The following is a 25,106-nucleotide window of genomic DNA, read 5'->3' as shown; positions in this document are numbered from 1 at the left end:
TGTTTCTCACTCTCTCTCCCTTCCTCTCTCTCCCTCCCACTCTATCTGTACAAAAAGTGGAAAAAATATCCTTGGGTGAGGATAAAAAAAAATAATAATAAATAAATAAATAAATAAATAAATAAATAAATAAATAAAATTCACTACAACTCAATGAGATAGTCAACATCCCCATTTTACCAATGAGAAACAAAAGCAGAGATTCAAAGACTTTATATTCATTAAGTGGCAATAGCAAAATACAAACCCAGTCAATGATTCCCAAGGCTGCTACTGCAATTATAATCCATGCCTTTGCACTTTCCTTAAGACTGTATGTCCTCGTAAGCATAACGATATGAAGTAGGCTACTGAAGGTTATGATTAGGGAGAGGTATTCCCAACTAAAAGCTACTCACAACCACTCCTTCCTGATAAAATTATACCCCTTCTCATAAAAGAGGCTATATAGAAAATGTATAAAAAGCAGTTTAGAAAATGAGTCATCTTAGATCTTGGTTCAATTCAGCAATGTTTGCACTGTGATACTTGAACAAGTCATGTTCTACGGACTTCAGGTGCTTCATCTATATTATATGCATTTAAATACACAATTTAATTACCATAATGAGAATTCCATGGCTCACAGCTATATGCATCTAAACAAAATGAAGTCCAATGGAAGTAATTGGAGTAAAACCACATTATGTATATGAGACTATCTGCATAGTAATTGAAGAGCAATTTCTTAACCTCCAGCACAATGATCTGATCCAATGTTCTCTGGGAGTGGGGGAAGAGGACAACAGCTCATTGCCATAGACACATCCCACACCTTTCTCTATTCTTATTATAATGCAGTTGCAGGGATATTGTCAGAATCGTTAACAATTTTAAAAATAGCCCTGCGAGTGTGGCTCAGTGGTTGAGCATTGACACAAGCACCAAAAGGTCACTGGTTTGATTCCAGGTCAGGGCACATGCCCAGGTTGTGGGCCAAATCTCCAGTGAGGGGCATGCAGGAGGTGGCCAATGTTCTCTCTCATTGATGTTTCTATCTCTCTCTCCCTCGCCCTTCCTCTCTCTAAAATCAATAAAGAAAAATATTTAAAAAATAAATTCCAAATGGAAAAGGGGAGACTTTAGGCCTGGAGGATAGATCTAGTAGGTTCTTGTAGATTATACAGTGAGGTCCTCACAATCCATCCTACATTCCTCCTCTTCCACATATTTTTCTTCCAAATTTTTTCATCCCACCTGAAAATTGTTTTCTTGCTGAGTTTCCCAAACTGACAGGCTGTGCCTAAGTAGTAAGCTATGTGCAAGTCCCCTCAAATCCCAACTTCTCTTTCCCACCTTACTTTACCTCACCCTATTCCTCTGATCTTTCTTCATGCATTCAAGTGACGAGAGCTTTCACTGCAGTCATGATTTCGATTCAGAGCCCACACAGAAAAGAAACCAGGTTGCATAAATGAAAGATTAGAAATGCTGGTAACCAAGTGAAATTCTATGGAAAATCCAGGAACTACTAGCAATAAGAACCCTGAGGGGTATGGGACAGGAGGTACAAATTAATCTGTGGGAGTGGCCTTGGCATGGAAAAAACATGGCCCGAGGACATAGAAGTGCCAAGAGTCGGAGGCATGGAAGACACCCAATAACTTAAGAGCTCTTTCCTAACCTCTCCACCCACTTGCCCCATTGGCTTTATAAGTCCCACACCTACCCTTGCAGGGAAATGGAAATAAGTGCCAATGAGAACTTAGGACCATTCTCTTTCAGAAGGGACACACCAGGACATGGGCCAATTTAATTACCTCACATCCTACTCATTAGTAATAACAAGATGTAATTGTAACATTTAAGGCAAGAGTTCTTTAGGCTTCAGTACTAAAAGCACATGTACTGAACAGTCACTTGGCCCACAACAGCTTAAGGATTTCTTCCAAAGGCAATGCTTGCCAGTATAATTGCCAACAAAGAACAGAAGCTCTTGCCTATAAAGACTGTACTGAGTCATATGCCTATTAAGTCCCCAATCTAACATTTGGGTATTTAATCACTCAGAACACCAGTGATCCCTTTTGCTGAGGGATTAGGGCTGTTCACTTGTTTAATTACAGTAATTTCTTTCCTGAATGACCCTACTTGCCATCCTGCCTTTTCCTCAAAATGTTTTTGCTTCTCACGTTGTATTGAGCTTGTGGTTCTCAGTATTCTTGACCAAAGCAAATGAAGTGAGATTGCAAATCATTTACCAACGCTGGGTGATTAAGGGGGTAAAAAAAAGAAAAAGAAAAATGAAACAGTGTGGTTAAGAATACACAATGAGACAGAACTTGTCACATCAAAATACTAAGTTTTCAAAAGAGTACATTTTATTTCACATTAGAAAACTTACTCCCCCCATGTGTCTGTTGTAATCTCTGATGGCTTTTTGATTTCACTCAAGGTGCAAAGATTCTACATTTTGCATCAGTTCACAAGTCAAAGTATTTCTTCCATATAATGGAACATTTTGGCATATATTCCCTTTGAGGCAGAAGGTAGAGATGAAGTCATTTCTTATAAAACCAGATTTGTTCACTACTTCATTTATGCCACAAAAACCAGATGATGGTAGCATGCTGTAGTCTTGTTTTATCAGTAGTGTTAGTCTTAGGATGCCAGAAACTGGAAAAGGAAGGCTTGTCATTACTTTCTTCTTTGCACTTTCCAATAATGCAGACTCAACCCTACTTAAATAAAGGAGTTAGAGTCCAGCTGACACCACATGTTAAAAGCCGAACATTACAGATGTATCTGATGTCAAAATTGAAATGTACAAAGCAAAAACCAGAAAAATCGCCCCAAATCCTCTTTTCGTATTTGCTCCCTCCGACTATCCTTTGACATCTATTTCCTTCTCCATTTATGCATGTTATTGTTGGCCTGCCATGTAAAGTAAAGTATTAAATATAGTGGACAATGAAGTCCTGTTCCTTTGCAGTGAATTTTATCTTTAAGACCACCTTATGATGGAGGCCAAATTGATTCAATTAATAAATCCCATAATTATCTAACCCAAGGCTTAGTTGATAATATCATCAGTCAGCCAGAGTTTCTCGAAACTTTATTGAAATGAGTGAGGACAAAGAACTTGATCCTCACATCAGCAACGAACCAGTTATTGGAATTACATTAAACTAAAAAAGCAATCCGTTAGACTTTAAGAACAATCCAAAACAAAGGCAGGCTGCCCTTGGAAATGGGTTTGACCTTTTCTTTCACTCTTCCTCCTATCCCACCCTCTGTGAGTGATTTAAAAATAGAAAAGGTCAAAGCCCAGTTGGGCCTAGATTTAGAGGTTTTGGTTTTTAATTTGTTTTGTTTTGTTTTGATTGGTATTTTTCCCTCCAATTTTTGCCAATCACTTCCAGTTTTCATTATTCTTAAAATTTAAGCATGGTAAAAATTGTTAAGCCATTTTCATTCACTGACCGTATTCTACCATAGTAAGTCCTTCATGAGCAGGTTTTGATGCTGAGAAGGTAACTTCCAAGGTTTACATAGAAAATCTGTTAAAGAGAAATCATGTCTCCATCTACAATCTTGCTATGTACTATCTGGGGATTGTTCTTCAGAGATGTAGTTAGGCCATGTATATTTGTCTGAACGTAAAAGATAAAGAATTGAAAATAGACAAATCTGGTAAATATTTCAAAATCAGCTGTGGCTTGAGTATGAATAGTTCCCGAAGGTTGGTACCACTGAGACTGAGGTTTGGGAATTAGTTGTCTGCCACAGCCATTTTTCATGAGGGATGGGCTAGGAAAAATGAACTATTATAAGTAGGGTTCCTTCAACTTAAGGAGCAAGCTTAGTGGAAATCCCTGCTTATTGTAGTGGCCAGAGTGATACAAGAAATATGTACTAGGAATTAAACCACACAATGTTATTCAGGGGCTAAGGCAATTCCTAACAAGAAAACAACCCAAAAGGAAAGTTTTTCAATTTCTCTTGGAAAACATTGATTTTTCATCTCTCTTGGGCCAATTGAGTGCCTAGCAAAGGAGCTTATATACAATAGGCACTCAAATATACTTGTAGAATGAATGAATGAAAGAAAAAGAAGTGAATGAACATTACATAACCTCTTTTATATTCTAGTCTCCAAGCCAGTTAAAAAACAAATGCCTTTTAGTTAAGATCTTTCTTAGTTCTCTGTTTAGGAATTAGCATTGCCTTGAAATAGACTCATCTGTTTAATGATGAGTTTCATTCCATTCCTTCTTTTTTTTTATTGCACGTCCAAGACAAAATGCCTTTTGTACCAGATCTATTTCTTTTAGCATCACCTTCTCCAATGTTTGTATGAATGAATAAAAGGCTCTCATTCTTACTCGATAAAACGTGACAGAGAAGGTAATCTATTTAATCACTCCTTCTCAGTCTTATTATCACAGCTGCTCAATTAATTTTTTTCAACTAATGAAAGACCCACACTCATAAAATCTGTTCGTGTTTCAACCATGGGTTAGTGAGATTAAAGTGCACTTTGGTCTTTTGAATCTCTTAATTGTCCTCAGCACTTAAAGACAGTATTTTATTCAGAGTGAATAAATGTTTACAAAATATGGAAAAACTAGAAAACAACTTTTTTATTGCTCAAGTGGCTTCCTGACTTTAAGCCAAGCCAATGAGCAAATACTTTTAAAATTAGTTGTTTCATCTTAATTCGCATTTTCAACCGTGTAACTATAATAAAAGCAGCATCTTAATGAACTAAAAGACAAACTCTGAGCCTTTTCATCAGTCTCTGGCTTCAAAGTAGGTCAATGAGGAAGTGACTTGATTTTCCATGTTTTTAATCTCCAAGTCAAGTCAATGGATTTTCTGGACAATCCTACTTGATTAATTAAATGAGCCCAGTACTTTTCCCAGAAAACAGGCACTGAAATATTTACTCAAAAACCAAAGATGTTTTCATATCTTCAGCTATGATTTGTGATCGATCTAAAGACATTTAGACTAGGTCCATTTCACTGCTTATGCTCAGGACCTAGAATGATTTATTCCACATAAAATATGCTGTTTATCAAATGAATCTAAAAACAATGCTGAGCCAATATTGCTTATATATATGACAGCTGAAGAGATAAACTGACTTTATACATTGTGTTCTGCTACCCAGGACACAATAAAGATGCCCAGCAAAAAGACTGGCAGATAGTAGACAATTATTATCCAGTCTTGCATTTATCATAAATTTAATCTTTCACATATTATATTCAGACTGTTTAATAGTTAACAGTACTTCCTCAAATTTTCCAACTTTTTTTTATAGTATTTGGCACCAAATGAAAAAAAATCAATGGTTACATTTATATGGTGCTTCAGAGTTCACAAAATGCTAACGTATGTATTGCCTTATTCTCAGCTGTAGGCATAAGAAAATGATAAATATGCGTATCTCTTTAGTGCCTGTAACAGTGAGTTTACATAGAAGGCAACTGATATTTGTTCATTTAACAAGATTTCAAACCCTCAGTTTGTATAATTATTTATACTACTGCTCTCATAGTAGGTCGAGCACACAGTGAGAAGGTTATAGACAATGCTTATCTCACAGAAAGTTTTATTCATGCAGAAAATATCTAATTTCTTATATATATATTTTTTAAGTTTCTTTTTTCTTTATTAATTTTAGAGATTGAGGAAGGGAGAGAGACATAGAAACATCGATAAGAGAGAACATCGATTGGCTGCCTCCTACATGCCCCCAGCTGGGGATCAGGCCCACAACCTGGGCATGTGCCCTAACCAGGAATTGAACTGATGACCTCTTGGTACATGGGTCAACGCTCAACCACTGAGCCACACCGGCTGGGCTAATTTCTTATATTTATACAGTACTTTATAGTTTAGAAAGCTCAATCTCACTCATTACATTTTCTTGTTACCTGGGAAAATATACTGGTAGTAACCTGACATCTCTAGTAAAGTCTTGATCGATTAAAATAAGCAATAACTAATTCCTTACATCTAAATTATGTAGAACATAAACCTCGCCCTTTTTTCTGGTACGTGCCCCTAGCGGGAACCGAACCCGGGACTCTGGTCCACAGGCCGATGCTCCAACCACTGAGCCAAACTGGCCAGAGCTAAACCTCCCTTTTTTTTTACTTGGGAGCATTATCTTAGATTTCACAGAATCCAAAACAATAGCTGGCATATAAGAGGCAATTAATATTTACTTTTTCATTCATTCATAAACATTTAGCCCATTGATAGTGCTTTAGTTACAAACCACTTTAAAATGCACTTATATAAAATTTTTAATTCTATATTGAGAATATATTTCGCCCCTTCATTAATCACAGTGCCTCGCATATTATCTGGCACATTATAAGTCATCACAATAGCTTAATCCGTTGAGTTTGCTGTGTATTTTATAGTTTAAAAGCAGTTTCCATGTGTTTTCTGCTACCTGAAAGACTATGTTTTTACTCAAATCACCAAAGCAGCAGAAACATGATGGCTATAAATATAAATTCTTAATTTACCAGTCACTTAATTACTAATATCAGCATATTATTACCTAATTTTTACAAAGCACTTTATTCATGCTTCCTGTAATGTTTGTATCCACAGTATCTAGACAGTAGAAAGTATATTCTATGTAATCAATATTCATTTATCAACTCTGAAACTGGTAAGGCTTTAAGCACTTGCATAGTTTAAAAGCAGAGTCACACATTTTTATTCAGGTCACCTGGATGTGATGACAAATAATCATCGAGTCTTTAGTGCCTAGCACAGGCCGTGGTGATTCCTGACATACATAACACGTCACAACTGACAGCGTACTTTCAAATACTAGCTGTGTATAGCTGCCAGTACACAATTCATGAGAATACCTTGCTTTCATATGTATTCTCAGTCATTTAAATGATCTTTCCTCATGGAAAGGGGGTTAAAAAAAATCAAGGAAAGATTTATACCTACTAAGTACTTCCAAATTTGTCATCTTTAAGCTTGGAGGTTGGTATTCAACCCAAGGGCAGGGTTGGTGCAGTCCTACCGAATTATTAGGCCACTACTATGAGCAGGGAGTTCAGGCTGTCTCCTTGGGGCCTCACCTCTGTACCAGGCCCACTCATTCTTTTGTGTAACCATCACTAGGAATCCCAAACCCCAGGAATCCTGCTCACCAAGCTCAAAGAAGTCAGGTATCGCAGGCTGATGCCTCTCAGCATGCTGGCACATCAGTGTATTTCTTGACTAACGGTTCTCATCGGCCTGGAGCATCTCTTCACATCTTCTCTAGATAACCTGGCACTGTTCACCCAATAGCCTAATGTTTTCCTCTTTAGAGCTTCCGAGCAAAAGGGAAGACTGAAATACAGTTTCACCTATGTGTGTCTCTCAAATGGAGTGGAGGTGAAAAGAAATGTACTCTTTAACAAAACCTAAAACAATAAATGACTCAAAACTATGATAAAAACTGCCTTAGATTGGCCCAGGCATAATATCACCAATCTCAAGATATCTCTTCTTCAAAGTAACAACAGCATCAAGAAGGACATTTCAAAATAAGTGGGCTTAAATGGAGATATGAAAACTGGAAAGGGAGAATATGGAGGAGGGTAACAATAGAAAAGAGCTTTGGGGCTCTCACACTGGGATTTCCTCTGGTTTGGGGATTTCAAGCCTTCCTGGATTCTGAGTCGTGGGACTCCAGCTTCCCACCTAATTTAGTCTTAAAATGTCTGTCTTACATCTCAGGCTTTACATGTGTCCCTGGCTCTTAGGCCTTTGTCCTCTCAACCTGGGTCTTCAGCCTCTGTCTAACTCAAGACATGAGACTTCTATCCAATTCAGTCCAGTCTTCTGTCCAACAAGGGCCACCTTCTGTATACACATCATGGCTCGAGGCTTCTGATGGGGACACAGGTTTTCTGTTTTAGTCCATAGGTCTCAAGTCTCAGACCATGTCTTCTACGTTGGAACTTCTATCCATTATAGGCTTTCTACCATCTGTCCATCTTAGGTCTTTGGATCCTTGGGCCTTCTATTAGTTTTGGATGATCTCACAGGACGTCCTGGCATAAGGAACAGCTCTGCAATGCTTATTTTGACAGCAGACTCTGCACCTATTGAGAAGGGGTTAGGAAGCCCCTTTCTCACAAACACACAAACATACACACATTGGTGTACACACACAGATGGACAAAAAGTGTGCAAGAAGAAAAGAGAGGATTGCAGGAAATCAGAGGAGGAGACAAGACTCATGAAGAGGCTGAAATACCCAAAGGTGGGTAGAAGGGGAAAAGCAAAGAAACAATAGAATAGAGAGAGGAAAGGTGAAATGGATAGTCACATAGAACAAAGAGACACTGAGGCACACAGCAGGAAAAAAGAAGAGAAAATGGCCCAAGAGAGGCAGAAAGGACATATAGAAAAGAGAAATCCAAGATGTAGAGTAGAAAAAGCAGAAGGGAGGCCAGAATCAGAAAAAAGCAAAACATCAAACTAACAAAAGGGGCGGGGGTGACAAACAATCAGAGTTCACAAAGAACAAAGAGAGGTAGACAAGACAAGGAATGAGCAAAAAGCACACAGCATGTGACTCAGAGACACAACGGGAAGAACAGTGAAAGAAGAGCCAGATCTAGGAGAACAAAGACAATTAGTAACAAAATGAAAAGAGAGACATCTAAGACAAGGCACAAATGACTCTTATGAACAAAAAAGGAAATATGACGAAGAAACAAGCAAGTGGATCACAAAATTGGTTAAGAAACACATTAGAGAACAAAGACCAAAGACATTCAAGGAAGAAATAGACAAGCAAAGAAATACACACTTATGAGTGAAAGGTATAAGCCAAGGCAGACATTTAGAAGAGGGTAAGAAGTAGAAGAGACAAGGTACAGTGAGGGGCACAGTAGTCATGAGAAGCATCACAAAGAGAACAAAAGAAAACCAAAAAGAACATTAATAACTACAATAAGCTATTATTAGTACCACTACTACTTATAGATCAATAATAATAAGTATAGTAACAACAACCACCACCAATACAGATGCTCTTCTACTTAGATGTTTTTTACTTTAGAAATTTCTTACATGAAACCAAAACATGACAAGTCTACCTGCCACTAGATGGTAGTAGTGGTCACTCATACTGGTCAAATAAACTTAGAAGGTTTACATACATTATTTTACAGATGAGTGAATTTATTATAAAGGGCCCTTAGAGAGCTCCTAGTCAATACTCTCGTTTTTTATCTTCACCTTTCCCCATCCCTTTAGAAAACTTACTTGATTTCATACCCTTCACAATTAAAGCACTGGCTTTTTCCTCTAACACTAAATGTTAACTGCAGATAGATTCTCTCATAAGAGGAGATAAGAAAAATGGCCACCCTTTCAGCAAAAAAGCAAAAACTTTTTGTTTTAAGTTTCTATATGTTTAGGCCTCTAAGAGTGGCAAAGAATGTATGCCATGAAGATAAAGGACAGGGTGAGATTCACCTTGACACAACTGGTACAGACTAATTAATCTTTGAGTTGGTTCAGTGAACCCAGGCATAAATTACCTCATTTTATTGCACTTGACTTTATTGTGCTTCAACGATGTTGCTTTTTTTAATTTATTTTTTAATACATTGGAAGCAACATCCTCTACCAGCAAAGAGCTTACAACTCACTCTATTGTGGCGGTCTGAAAGCACACTGCAGTATCTCTGAGGTATGCCTTTACAGGTTCCTGGCTATCCTCCCGTCTCACATCAGGCCCCTCCTTTATATTAGATGACCACATCCCACCCCACAGAAACCTCCAACAAACAGCTATTAGTAGCTCTAAACCGGTCCTCACATGATTACAATACCAACAACTTACTTCGCTCTGCTGTTCTAGGACAGAGTGCCAGGCACGTTGATCTTCCTTTGCTGTATTCAAATTTCTTGCTCTCTTCATTGCTTTTGAGAAAGGTAACGATTTGGTAGATACAAAGGGAACAATCAGGAGCTACAAAAAAGGAAAAAAAGAGAGAGAAAGCATATAAATTCCATAAAGAAGTCTTAACTGAGTACTAGCTAGAGTTATGGGAAGATTCAAAATAATGAGTTACAGAAACTACCTCTACAGAGCTTAGAAATGCATAAAGTTTAGGTCCTCAGAGAGAGAAAACTAATACAACTTCCTCATTCAACAGAATGGGAAACTGGCATAAATAGCAAAATGTTTTCCCTAATAATATTCGCCGAGCCACTAGAAACATACTACAGTCCTACCCTAACTCAGGAAGCCGGCTACTTTCTTCACATCACCATTTTCAGCCCTCTCACACAACTGCTTCCCAGGTGAGTTAGGAAGCTGTTTTTACCAAAGCAGACACAGTTGATAATGATCAAAACAATTTCAGTGGAAAGCTAAAAGCAATGTATACTGAAAAATTAAAGACATTAGCCTTTATTGTGCTTTTTGGGACAGCGTACTCACTCTGATGTGTGCAGAATGTCTTGCGACTTCACCTTCCTATCCGGACCCAGGAAAGAATCATGGTAGAACCTCCTAGCCTAGGGTTGTTGCCCAGTGGTAGTGAGCTTTTCCCCTGGAGGATCCTCATGCCCCATCTCCACCTAGGGATCGTCAAAGGGAATAGGTCACTAACACTGTAAAGCAGCAAGCCTATTCTTCTGAGGAAGACCTGGAGAAGAGAGAAAAGAGAAATAAATTACTGAAATGCAGTATACTGGGCAAGTCTGTCTCTAAGAGCAACTAGTGATTAGATTAAGCGATATCCACCACTTTTTTCCGGATGGATTGAGGGCTGGAAATTGAGAACTGTGGAGAGCTTTACACTCCAGCTACCAGCCTAGAGAAAAGCAAATTCTTCTACTCATGCCTTGAATTTCCCCTCAGGTCAAAGAGAAGTTTATTTTTTTATTATGTTTTTATTGATTGTTTAGAAAGAGAGGATGGGAGAGAGAGATTGAGAAACATCAATTGGATGCCTCCTGCACGCCCCCTACTGGGGATCGAGCCCACAACCCAGGCATATGCCCAGACCAGGAATCATATGTTAGTCAGAACTGTTTTCTACTTAATCCACATGGTACATTTCTTGAACAGCTTACATAGACAGGATACCACCCCAGTCCCAGGATATTCAGAGAAGTCAAGAATGGTTACAGCGATATAAAACCTCAATTATTATAACAGCTAAGCAAATGTATGCAAAAGGAAAAACAAGGTACAGAAGGCTAGGGTCTCTTATTCTGCCTTTTAGCAATTTCATGGCTTTTCAAAGTAACAAATGTTCAATTTCTTACAATAATAAGGGAATGGCAGGGTCAATGGAATTAGGCCTGCCAGAACAGGGCTATGACAGATCGTATTGGTAGTACTCATCAATAAATCTTCAGTACTTACTACCAGTATGCCCAAGGAAAGGAGAAATAAATCTCTAGGCCTGTTAATGAGACGGCATAGATTTGTTCTCTCCTAAGTAGCTATGAGATTTGAAAGAAAGTAATTTATTATTTTGCATCTCTAATTCTTCATTTATAAAATGATGACCAAGTTTGCTTGCCCTCATAGACCCCACTGAGGCCTAGCTCTGGAGAATAAATAAAAATAATAGGCCAAATTCATTCTGGAAAGTTAAAATGTATACATATAAGATTTGATGAAAACGGGCTCCTGTTCTGTTTTTAAAAGGGGATCTGCAGGAAGTTAAAGCCCTTAAAGCCACAACAAACTCCTCAAATTACCTTTTTCTCCAGGTGGTCTGCAAGCCATCCTTAGATTAGCTGGAGTTTATCCAGATTCTCAAAAGGAAAGATCTGCTGAGTATGGACCTTCTTAGAGTTGCTTGTAGTCTTCAGATCTCACATGCTCAGAATATCCTTAAGAAAAAGACAGTACTCAGTAGGATAGGAACCAAAACCATTGATAAAACCTCAACAACATCAAAATAACTAGGAAGCATTAGCCTGAATCATTAGATATAAGTATGTCCTGTCTCTCCTCTCTAGCCTATATGGTCTCCCTAAGGTCCTGTAATGGCAGTATCACTGAAGGTTAGGCAAGTGTAAAAAAAAAAAAAAACTAAATGAAAATATGAGTCAAACCAATACCCACTTTAAAGGCTGACTAAATTTGTGGTCTAAATGTCATGCTCTTGCTGAAAATACTTCAAGATGCAAGGTAGCAGAGAAATTACTACTGCCTGGAGGTACATTTGCCTTGACCATTTTTAATACTTAGCTGCCTTTACTATAGTATAGGAGCTCACTGAGGCAGGTCTAGGCCAGGTTTGCAATCTTGAAAGCACTTTGCATAGTATAGTATGGTGTGGGAAGAACCAGATACAGCTTCCAGATTTGTGATCAGAAACTGCCATGTTATTTATAAGGGTCTTTATGTCAACAAACAAACAAATTCTGATAGTAAGTGAAAGATCACTTAACTCAACTCTATAGTGCCTAGATAAAATGTCCAGTGAAGCCAAACTGGTACTCTATGATGTTTTGAATATGAGCAGAACAAACTTCAAAATCTCTTAGCAAACCCTTCCTCATTTTAACCTGAAATTAGATACTTCATCTCCAAATATATGCTACCAATTAAACATGGCAGTCCATACATTATACATATTTACTGTGCTCCCTCCTGAAACTCTATTATTGATGGGAAATGGACATTCCATGTGAAAGCAAATTTTCCCAAAGGACCTTTAAGTAGATCCAAGTTCAAATTCACTTATACACCGTGTAGTTAAGGTACCTAAAAGGAAACAACTTTTGCACTCTCCCCCGATCTTCTGAGCTACTCTAGACTGTATTTACTGAGTATGGCTGCTTGCGCATCAAAGCCATATAGTGTTCTATGTCATTACAGTGAGGACATATACAAGGATCTTTCCCTCTCGCTTAAAGGTAATATAAAGCCAGAGACAGTCGTTACATTTTGGATAAGAAGAATACAATTCATTAGGGTTCAATATTTATTGACAAGAATTTTTAGACTCTTGATCCATCATCACTTAGCCCAACAAAATGTCAAGGTACTTTAGACAGAAAAACCAAGTGGCAGAGAGCCAGCTGGTTCAAATGCTCCAACACTGGATAAATCACAGAACTATCACAGTTAGAAAGAAAGAATGTTAATAATCATGTAATCCAGTATTTTCATTCTCTACACAAAGAAACTGGGAGGCTAGGAGATGAGACTCCCTTGAGGTTTCACTGCTAGTGGGTGGTGGAGTGATACTGAAACCCAGGTCTTTTCACTCTGGGGTCTGGGCAAGGATTCTCAGGCTACAAGAGCCTTCTACAACCTTTTTTTTTTTTTTTACCATATTTATATGTAACCATAAGAGTAGTCTGGACCAGCTAGATGACTAATGCATCATGGAGGATTGCACTGCCAGACTGGTGGCAAATAGAACTGGTTTTGTTGCCTGGAATGTAAAGAAAAGACAGTAGAAGCAACACCACCAAAATAGGAGTAGCATTTTTACGTTTTAATAGCCATTTATTCACTACTATTCTGTACACTTGCTGTGTTTTATAGTTTTATTATAGATCTAAGCAAAAATATTTTATTCCTATTTTGTTCATACCTTTTAGCTTAAAAATTATTTCCATGAACTTAAAGTGTGCATATGAGTTTTCTTAAGAAGTTAATCAGTAACAGAATACTTATTGTATAATCTAAGTGATCACAATCAACATCAACAGTGATATGTCATGTCTCATGTTGATAGAACTTGAGACTGGTAATTCTACTTTGCAATTTTGCTACAGTAGGTACTTTCATTGTTTGCAAACCTGGCCAAAAGACTCACTGTCTTTCTTTTCTGTTTATAGGGATTTACTTGTTTTAAAGTTGATATACCTAAGGCTCCAATGTTCAATTATCCATAATATCAAAAGTTATTTAAAATATAGTATGGCAAAAGATTTCAAAGCTGTGGATAAAGTAACCTAGACATTTTATGAAACTCAGTAATGTACGCTGAGCTCCCAGCGTACCTGCATAAGCATTTGGTTATAGTCTATGCAATAAGAAGCTGTTACTTGGGTCTGCTACATAGCCTCTAAGATTTCCAGACAAACTAGAAGAACAGCATTCTAGTTGATCAAACAAAATACTTTAACCCCACACATCTTTTAAGAAATCTAGCACTGGTCACATTTAAATTTTGCTTCAATTTCTCATCCTAACGTAAACAAATCAAAAGCTCATTTCCAATGTAGGCATGAAAACAGTAAAGGAAAGAGCTCTTTATTGACATTGTACAAGATGCACAAAGAAGTTAACATTCCAGGTCTCAGTGCTCTGTTTTGGAGAGGTCAAAGAAGAGCAATCAAGTAAAAACCTAAACCACCAACAAAAATATGGCTAACTCAATGGCACCAGTACAATGATATATAACTGTGCGTGGCCATTTAAGTTTAATTTGTTCATTCAGCAAAGGTCAGCTAAGTCTCGAACAAATACTTATTGAGATACAATTTGGGATGGTTTTTGACGGAAACTAGTGTTGTGCCACTCACGTGTAGTAAAAAATACAGTAGTGGCAAAATCTCCCATCCGGATGTACATTTGCTAACCAGGGCCCAGAGACCCTGAAAAGAAATTATATTTAATCATGACAGCTCTGAGTTGGTTAGAGAAGTTAAGTTACAATCAGTGGAAAAGCTAAAGGGGATTATAGGAAAAGATTCATAAAACCAGACTCAGGAAACTTCCTCCAATCCTATACATTAAGGTTCTATAAGGAGGAAAGTCAGAAATCACAATAACCAATTAGATAAATGCCAAAAACTTTTCAGTCCTTTTTTTTTTACCCTTGTAAAATTTTTCAAAGGACAAAATGTTATTTCCAGGGGCTGAGATATTCAACTCAAGTCCCTATCTTCATTCATCAGTAGTCCCTAGACACTAAGGTTGACGTGGATGGTGATTTGATCCAAGGTTAGAGCCAGCATCTCACTTTTTCTGACCGCAAACTTATGAAAAATAGCGATCCACTCCGTCTAACAGAACATGTGCTTCATTAAAATGCACTTGCAAGAAGTAGTAAGATGCACACATGTCCAGAGCACCTCTTTTTACACCTGCTAGAGATTTTATTTTAGCAAAGAATTGACTTACAACTCCAAAATTCACTTTTGGAGGCTTTCTAGTGCAGAGTTCAATTCACCTACAATTGACCCATCATTCCTGAGTAGGGGTTCAGAATTGGCTCAGGATTCATCCCTTTAAAACAAATTCCAATAAATATAGTTGTATGTTAACATTCAATGGTAATTTAATTAGTAGCAATAAAAGATTTCATAAGCATAGACCAGTGTTTCTCAGATTTGGTGATAAGAACCCTGGAGGTTTGTGGATATATTTTCATGAATCTCCAAGTCCTACATAAATTGTATAAAATGGTATATATATGTATTTCTTCCATAAAGATGTACTAAAATTGGAAAACATGTTTACATTTGAAATAACTTTAGGTCAGTATTCCTCAAAACACATGTTCTTTAGGATCTCAAAGAATTTTGTTCCTGTAGAAGGTGTTTCATGCTGACAAATTACTTCGGTTTGAAAAACAATAGCAAAGACCATGCTTCCAAGGCTCAGGACCATTTGGATATTACTCCCAGTCAGTCAGACAAATATTGTCTTTAAGCATTTCGTCAGGGGGAGGGGGACAAGCTGTGAGGAAATCAGGATATGAACTGAAATGGGCAGCAAGAAGCCCAGCCCACTGATCCTCCTTGCTCCTGCTAAGAAGTATTGATGTGCACAAAAAATGCTTCAAAATTTGATGTTACTATTTCTCAGCTCTACTTTTGTGTTTGTTTTATATGAGGGAGACTGAGCTTTTTCTGTTTACCAAAGTACCTGTTAAAAAGCTAAGGGGAAGAGGGCATATTACCTTCATCATAAAGTAGGCATGGCCATGGTTTGCTCATAAAACTTATACTTCTCCATTGCCCTCTTGCCAAACAGGTTCCACAAACATGTCAAACAAAAAGCATCATCGCTACTCTTATCTGTTCTTCGGCAGAGATAAAATAAAAAGGTACAAAGATCCAACATATCAGATTTATAGCCTCAATCCCCTAACCTTGAAAAGCTCAAGCTTATGAGATTTAGCAATCAGCAATTTGCCAGCCACGGCATAAAGCCAAACAGTGACCAGGCATTATCTCTTTAACTGATTTCCATGCCTCAAAAGAAGTAAAAACCAAATGGCATTAAATGAACCAACAGGGACTACCCAGATGGCTGCAATATTAATCATATCCTGAACCAAAGAGAAAGAGTAAACCCAACTCCTTCTTCTTTGTCTTGTCAACTTCAAACCCTGGTGGGCTCCCTTTATAAAAGTTTAACGTAATTCATATAAGGCAGCACTTGATTATCATTTCCTAAAATTATTTCAAGTGTGCTTATATTAGCTCAACAATACAACCACCTAGGGGATAACATATATAGGACCCTCACTTAAGTGTACCCTAGCATAGGGCCAAGTACACATATCAATTCTATAACTCATATGGTGATATATTATATATATACATTGCAGATGAGGTGGGAACTGGGTCAACAGGAAACCTCTGACTTTGCTATGGGTAGCATCTAAGAGAAAAAGAAGCAGAACACGGAAAAGATTGCTTAGTAAACTATAAAGCAGTACTTACAGTATTCTAAAGAGCCAGAGACTCTTCTTACAGCTGTCCAAGGAGCTAGAAGTACAAACTGCACCCTGACCTGGGCTGACCTTATAGTATCCCTTTTCAGTAATTACAAAAAACTGCTGTTGTGACAACTAGTTATTTGCTCCAGTAGTTCCTTATTAAGGAATTCTCTGCAACCACACCCTGTACACTACAGGCCACGCTACTCGTTTTTACCACACAGCACGCTGTCACATTTATGTCAAGAAGAATGATTAGATCTTGGCTTATTCTTTTGATATAAAAATAGGGAAACAAATCCCATAATTTTTAAGTCCTCATTTCAGTGGGGTGCTTAAGCCTCCTTTAAATGAGCACAATTAAACAGTGTGTTTTATGTAATAGACTTTGCAAGTAAGGTGATCTATGACTTTCAAAAGTACCTCAGTATATGTTGTCTCATTTCATCCTTTTACAGTAATCTTCTTGAAACAAGTAGGGGCTGGTTGATGTTCCAGATGAAGATATTTAAGGATTAAAAAATTTAGGTAGTTTTTTAAAAAGTGAATGGTGGTAAAGCCCAAAGAAGGCATGGTTTTAAAATGGTGGTAGAGCCCAAAGATACTGGTCTTACGAGTTCCATTCTAGAACTCCTTTGGTATAGCAAGAGTCACAGTGGTCTATCCACAGACCCACCAGCCTTTAGTAAAATGAGAGACACTGGTCATCAGGTACAAGGTATAAATGCATTTTTAAGTTTAAAAATTTAATGACCAGGTTATCAATTCCACCTTGCAATCCAGATGTCTGTCTTAATAAAGAGTTTAACAGTCACTTTTTGGTTGTATCCTGCCAATTGACTCTGTAGAACAGCAAGATACAAGAGGAGAGATTCTTAGACAGGCAACCTGCTTTAGAAGGAAAAACACAGAGACAGTGCTAACGTTCCTTCCTGGAGAGACAACTCTCAACTGATACTTATATATATTGGAAATCCAGCATGTAAAGGGTGGCAATCCAGCTGCTTGGGCTTCACTTGCCTTGAACCTTTTGCCTAGTCAAGTAGCAACAGAGGTGGGCAGATAGCTCCTGTCTGCCCAAGAATGGGACAATAATTTCAATTCATTAATTTAAATAGCTCCTGCCCAAGAATGGGACAAGAAAAGGAGCGAAGGCCCATCCCCTAGTTCAGGCCTGCTTTTGGTAATCAACACTGCACAAATACAACATCAAAGTGGTAGGGAGGTGTTGGGCTGATGGGCGGGGGAATGGGACAATCAGTACTGTGTTAACAACACAGAAAGGCCTTTGGGTAGTCAGCATTACTTAGAAGCAATGCAAAATAGGAAGCAGAGGGGTCCATGTCAGATGGGCGGGACCAAGGAAAGTGCAACTGAAGCACCACAGCAATTTAAACTGGGTAAACCAGTAACATCTGGGATTGTTAAGATTTAAGTTCAAGTTAAAGGGCCTTGCCCAGTCAACATTCCCCACCGACAATGCAAAAGGGGCAGGGTAGGGAAGGGGCAGGAAAGATGATGGACCACAATATTATCTAACGGCTGGATGCATGGATACCTGAAATTGTTGATTATTAATGGTCCAAAAGAAGGGTCCAATTATAGGCAGGAAGTGGGGAGAGGGAAGATAAGGGCAAGACCATGACTACTTGGGAGCATGGCCTGGAGTAATGCAAAAGGAGCGGGAGTATGGATTGCTGTTTGGAGAATAAGTTAAGGGCATACTGCAATGTTTATAATTTAGGATGCCACGAGAAATTGAAGCCAGGGAGGAAAAACCCATTGCTAGTTGCCATTGTGCCCATTAACATTTGCAGAGTCCTTGTGGCACTTCAAAGGGAGTGAGAAGAGGAAGGATCCTAATGTAATTATTATACACATTAACAGTTTGAGAAAGGGGCCTTAAGTGGACAGTACTCCACACAGTAAACCAAGCAGGGTATGAAGAGTCAGGAACCCAAGTTAATTCAAAGGATCATGGACAACTAATTAAACATATGCACAAGAGAGGGCTTTAAGGTCAGCAATCTCTGCTACAAAGAAGGCAGGATATTACCTTAACAGCAGAGAATATGCACATTAAGAGTCCCAAGAGAAGAACTTTGGGTCTCTAGCATCCCGTGCCATAATATAGAAACAATGGGGTATCCGTTTAAAGGAGGGGGCCATAAATACGGAAATTCTGCACATAAATAGTTGCGGGGGGAAAGTAACAGGTAATTAATACACCTTCTTGTAAAATGAAGAGGGTACAGGGACCTTAAATAAAAGACATAGTCGTGGTCAGTGATCATGACTCACTTTAACTATACTAGTATAAAGGTCCTTAGTAAAGGGCATCCACTGCTGAATAAGGAAAATGAGTGAGGGCCATGTCTACTGCAGAGGAGACAGGACTAAAGCAAAGTGTACATTAACAGTGCAAAAGGGGCCTTGGAGTTCAGGTCCTCTTCTGTTATCAGATATGACTGTAAGGGATACACCTTCACAGTCCCAAGTACCCTGTGTTGTAATGCAAACTAGGTAGGGAGAAAATGAAATGTTAGATTAACAAGAGACCACAGCTACAATTAAACTTTTAAGTCTCCAGGTGATATAAAGAAAGCAAAAGATCATATGTTCCTAAACAAAAGGGACCACACCTGTATTTAAACACATTCACAGTCCTAAGGACGCCATATACAAAACATGCTTCAGGACATGGATCCCAGACTAAGTGAAGGGACCACAGCTGCCTCTAAGCATATTAACAGTCCAATGTTATGGACCTATTGTAATGCAAAGTGAGATGGAAGTCATGGGATCCCAGACTGACAAAAGGGACAGTTGCTGCCAAATAACTGCTTTTAACAGTTCCAAAAACCCTCCTAGGTGATGTAAAGGTAAAAGGGCAGGAAGTGATCCTGGAATTACAGAAGGGAAATCGTCAGTTAAGCACACTGACAGTGTCAAATGCCCTACTGGCAATTGTAATAAGACTGGGGGGTACATGGGAATCTAGACAAAGAAAAGAGTCCATTGCTGCACTTAGGCAACTTTGCATAACCAAATACACTCCTAGTAAACGTAAACACACTTGGAGTGCATGGGATGCTGGACTACCAGAAGGGATAGCAGCTTTAATTAACCCCATTGACGGGCCTAACTACCATCTCCTATGTGGCAAAAGGACCTAGAGGAGATGGAAAACAGACAAACAAAAGGTATCAGTTACAGGTATCACAGCTGCAGTAATCACAGCTGCATTTAAGTACATTTCAATACCAAATTGGCTGCCAGAAAATGCACAGGGATGGGAGTATACAGGATCCAGAGTAACAGTAGAGACAGTAGCCAATATAAGCACATTACCTGTCCCAAGTAACTTGTTTTTATTCAAAGCGAGGGTGGGTGGGTTCTATAGTGACATAAGGACTGGGTCAGCATTTATGGACATGAACTGCCCAAGGACCCTGTTGTTATGCAAAGTGTGGAAGGGTGGGTCCCACAGTGACATAATTACAGTGGTGCATTAAAGCACATTAACTGTCCAAGGACCCACACTTTTCATGCAGAGTGAGGACCATTGGGTTCTAAATTAATATAAGGACAGTGGTGAATTAAGCAAATTAACTGTCCCAAGGACCCTGTTTTTATGCAAAGTGAGGGTGTTATACAGACATAAACACAATAATTCCATTTAGGGACATTAACTGCCCAAGGACCCTCTGTTGTAATGCAAAGTGAGGAAGGGTACCTTTATGGTGACATAAGACTACATAAGAACAGTGGTGGCATTTATGCACATTAACTGCTCAAGGACCCTGGGTTTATATAAAGTAGGAAGGGTGTGTCACATAGTGACATAAGCAGAGTGGTGGCATTTAAGCACATTAACTGCCCAAGGACCAGGTTCTTATGGAAAGTGAGGAGGGGTGGGTTCTGTGGTGACATAAGGACAGTGGTGGCATTTAAGCTCATTAACTGTCCAAGGACCAGGTTCTTATGCAAAGTGAGGAGGGTTGGGTTCCATAGTGACATAAGGACAGTGGTGGCATTTAAGCACATTAACTGCCCAAGGACCAGGTTCTTATGGAAAGTGAGGAGGGGTGGGTTCTGTGGTGACATAAGGACAGTGGTGGCATTTAAGCTCATTAACTGCCCAAGGACCCTGTTTGATTGCAAAGTGAGCAGGGGTGGGTTCCACAGTGACATAAGGACAGTGGTGGCATTTAAACACATTAACTGTCCAAGGACCAGGTTCTTATGGAAAGTCAGGTGGAGTGGGTTCCATAGTGACATATGGACAGTGGTGGCTTTTAAGCACATTAACTGCCCAAGGACACTGTTTTTATGCACAGTGAAGAAGGGTGGATTCTGTGGTGACATAAGACAGTGGTGGCATTTAAGCACATTAACTGCCCAAGGACCCTGTTTTTATGCACAGTGAGGAGGGGTGGGTTCCATAGTGACATAAGGACAGTGGTGGCTTTTAAGCACATTAACTGCCCAAGGACCCTGTTTTTATGCACAGTGAGGAGGGATGGGTTCCATAGTGACATAAGGACAGTGGTGGCATTTAAGCACATTAACTGTCCAAGGACCAGGTTCTTATGGAAAGTGAGGAGGGGTGGGTTCTGTGGTGACATAAGGACAGTGGTGGCATTTAAGCACATTAACTGCCCAAGGACCAGGTTCTTATGGAAAGTGAGGAGGGGTGGGTTCTGTGGTGACATAAGGACAGTGGTGGCATTTAAGCTCATTAACTGTCCAAGGACCAGGTTCTTATGGAAAGTGAGGAGGGGTGGGTTCTGTGGTGACATAAGGACAGTGGTGACATTTAAGCTCATTAACTGCCCAAGGACCAGGTTCTTATGGAAAGTGAGGAGGGGTGGGTTCTGTGGTGACATAAGGACAGTGGTGGCATTTAAGCACATTAACTGTCCAAGGACCAGGTTCTTATGGAAAGTGAGGGGGGGTGGGTTCTGTGGTGACATAAGGACAGTGGTGGCACTTAAGCTCATTAACTGCCCAAGGACCTTGTTTTTATGCACAGTGAAGAAGGGTGGATTCTGTGGTGACATAAGACAGTGGTGGCATTTAAGCACATTAACTGCCCAAGGACACTGTTTTTATGCACAGTGAAGAAGGGTGGATTCTGTGGTGACATAAGACAGTGGTGGCATTTAAGCACATTAACTGCCCAAGGACCCTGTTTTTATGCACAGTGAGGAGGGGTGGGTTCCATAGTGACATAAGGACAGTGGTGGCTTTTAAGCACATTAACTGTCCAAGGACCAGGTTCTTATGGAAAGTGAGGAGGGGTGGGTTCTGTGGTGACATAAGGACAGTGGTGGCTTTTAAGCACATTAACTGTCCAAGGACCAGGTTCTTATGGAAAGTGAGGAGGGGTGGGTTCTGTGGTGACATAAGGACAGTGGTGGCTTTTAAGCACATTAACTGCCCAAGGACCCTGTTTTTATGCACAGTGAGGAGGGATGGGTTCCATAGTGACATAAGGACAGTGGTGGCATTTAAGCACATTAACTGTCCAAGGACCAGGTGCTTATAGAAAGTGAGGAGGGGTGGGTTCTGTGGTGACATAAGGACAGTGGTGGCATTTAAGCTCATTAACTGCCCAAGGACCAGGTTCTTATGGAAAGTGAGGAGGGGTGGGTTCTGTGGTGACATAAGGACAGTGGTGGCATTTAAGCTCATTAACTGTCCAAGGACCAGGTTCTTATGGAAAGTGAGGAGGGGTGGGTTCTGTGGTGACATAAGGACAGTGGTGGCATTTAAGCTCATTAACTGCCCAAGGACCAGGTTCTTATGGAAAGTGAGGAGGGGTGGGTTCTGTGGTGACATAAGGACAGTGGTGGCATTTAAGCACATTAACTGCCCAAGGACCAGGTTCTTATGGAAAGTGAGGGGGGGTGGGTTCTGTGGTGACATAAGGACAGTGGTGGCACTTAAGCTCATTAACTGCCCAAGGACCTTGTTTTTATGCACAGTGAAGAAGGGTGGATTCTGTGGTGACATAAGACAGTGGTGGCATTTAAGCACATTAACTGCCCAAGGACACTGTTTTTATGCACAGTGAAGAAGGGTGGATTCTGTGGTGACATAAGACAGTGGTGGCATTTAAGCACATTAACTGCCCAAGGACCCTGTTTTTATGCACAGTGAGGAGGGGTGGGTTCCATAGTGACATAAGGACAGTGGTGGCTTTTAAGCACATTAACTGTCCAAGGACCAGGTTCTTATGGAAAGTGAGGAGGGGTGGGTTCTGTGGTGACATAAGGACAGTGGTGGCTTTTAAGCACATTAACTGCCCAAGGACCCTGTTTTTATGCACAGTGAGGAGGGATGGGTTCCATAGTGACATAAGGACAGTGGTGGCATTTAAGCACATTAACTGTCCAAGGACCAGGTGCTTATAGAAAGTGAGGAGGGGTGGGTTCTGTGGTGACATAAGGACAGTGGTGGCATTTAAGCTCATTAACTGCCCAAGGACCAGGTTCTTATGGAAAGTGAGGAGGGGTGGGTTCTGTGGTGACATAAGGACAGTGGTGGCATTTAAGCTCATTAACTGCCCAAGGACCAGGTTCTTATGGAAAGTGAGGAGGGGTGGGTTCTGTGGTGACATAAGGACAGTGGTGGCATTTAAGCTCATTAACTGCCCAAGGACCAGGTTCTTATGGAAAGTGAGGAGGGGTGGGTTCTGTGGTGACATAAGGACAGTGGTGGCATTTAAGCACATTAACTGCCCAAGGACCAGGTTCTTATGGAAAGTGAGGAGGGGTGGGTTCTGTGGTGACATAAGGACAGTGGTGGCATTTAAGCTCATTAACTGTCCAAGGACCAGGTTCTTATGGAAAGTGAGGAGGGGTGGGTTCTGTGGTGACATAAGGACAGTGGTGACATTTAAGCTCATTAACTGCCCAAGGACCAGGTTCTTATGGAAAGTGCGGAGGGGTGGGTTCTGTGGTGACATAAGGACAGTGGTGGCATTTAAGCACATTAACTGTCCAAGGACCAGGTTCTTATGGAAAGTGAGGAGGGGGGGGTTCTGTGGTGACATAAGGACAGTGGTGGCATTTAAACACATTAACTGCCCAAGGACCTTGTTTTTATGCACAGTGAGGAGGGGTGGGTTCCACAGTGACATAAGGACAGTGGTGGCATTTAAGCACATTAACTGCCCAAGGAACAGGTTCTTATGCAAAGTGAGGAGGGGTGGGTTCCGTGGTGACATAAGGACAGTGGTGGCATTTAAACACATTAACTGTCCAAGGACCAGGTTCTTATGGAAAGTCAGGTGGAGTGGGTTCCATAGTGACATATGGACAGTGGTGGCTTTTAAGCACATTAACTGCCCAAGGACACTGTTTTTATGCACAGTGAAGAAGGGTGGATTCTGTGGTGACATAAGACAATGGTGGCATTTAAGCACATTAACTGCCCAAGGACCAGGTTCTTATGGAAAGTGAGGAGGGGTGGGTTCTGTGGTGACATAAGGACAGTGGTGGCATTTAAGCTCATTAACTGTCCAAGGACCAGGTTCTTATGGAAAGTGAGGAGGGGTGGGTTCTGTGGTGACATAAGGACAGTGGTGGCTTTTAAGCACATTAACTGCCCAAGGACCCTGTTTGATTGCAAAGTGAGGAGGGGTGGGTTTCATAGTGACATAAGGACAGTGGTGGCATTTAAGCACATTAACTGTCCAAGGACCAGGTTCTTATAGAAAGTGAGGAGGGGGGGGTTCTGTGGTGACATAAGGACAGTGGTGGCATTTAAGCACATTAACTGCCCAAGGACCAGGTTCTTATGGAAAGTGAGGAGGGGTGTGTTCTGTGGTGACATAAGGACAGTGGTGGCATTTAAGCACATTAACTGCCCAAGGACCAGGTTCTTATGGAAAGTGAGGAGGGGTGGGTTCTGTGGTGACATAAGGACAGTGGTGGCTTTTAAGCACATTAACTGCCCAAGGACCCTGTTTGATTGCAAAGTGAGGAGGGGTGGGATTCATAGTGACATAAGGACAGTGGTGGCATTTAAGCACATTAACTGTCCAAGGACCAGGTTCTTATAGAAAGTGAGGAGGGGGGGGTTCTGTGGTGACATAAGGACAGTGGTGGCATTTAAGCACATTAACTGCCCAAGGACCAGGTTCTTATGGAAAGTGAGGAGGGGTGTGTTCTGTGGTGACATAGGGACAGTGGTGGCATTTAAGCACATTAACTGCCCAAGGACCAGGTTCTTATGCACAGTGAAGAAGGGTGGGTTCTGTGGTGACATAAGGACAGTGGTGACATTTAAGCACATTAACTGCCCAAGGAGCAGGTTCTTATGCACAGTGAAGAAGGGTGGGTTCTGTGGTGACATAAGGACAGTGGTGACATTTAAGCACATTAACTGCCCAAGGACCAGGTTCTTATGCAA

At 40.1% G+C, this 25,106-nt stretch overlaps 1 long non-coding RNA gene across 5 annotated transcripts; it reads right to left on the bottom strand.

Annotated features, from left to right (window-relative positions):
* Positions 1–5,797: 5,797 nt before the first annotated feature.
* Positions 5,798–20,561, bottom strand: LOC118636293. Of its 5 annotated transcripts, none has more exons than XR_004960635.1 (6): positions 16,690–20,561; positions 15,140–15,244; positions 11,749–11,883; positions 10,475–10,682; positions 9,872–10,000; positions 8,709–8,829 (listed from the first exon to the last, which is right to left on the bottom strand). It is a non-coding gene; the product is annotated as an uncharacterized LOC118636293 (long non-coding RNA). The 5 variants fall into 5 exon arrangements; XR_004960638.1 differs by having other exon boundaries at positions 17,109–20,561; XR_004960636.1 differs by lacking the exons at positions 8,709–8,829; positions 15,140–15,244 and adding an exon at positions 5,798–8,702 and having other exon boundaries at positions 16,690–20,558.
* Between the last annotated feature and the right edge of the window lie 4,545 nt (positions 20,562–25,106).

This window comes from Molossus molossus, unplaced genomic scaffold (assembly GCF_014108415.1).
Source record: "Molossus molossus isolate mMolMol1 unplaced genomic scaffold, mMolMol1.p scaffold_m16_p_2, whole genome shotgun sequence".
In the NCBI taxonomy this organism is placed as follows: Eukaryota; Metazoa; Chordata; class Mammalia; order Chiroptera; family Molossidae; genus Molossus; species Molossus molossus.
Note: the sequence above shows the minus strand (reverse complement) of the source record. Positions and strands in the feature narration are given on the sequence as shown.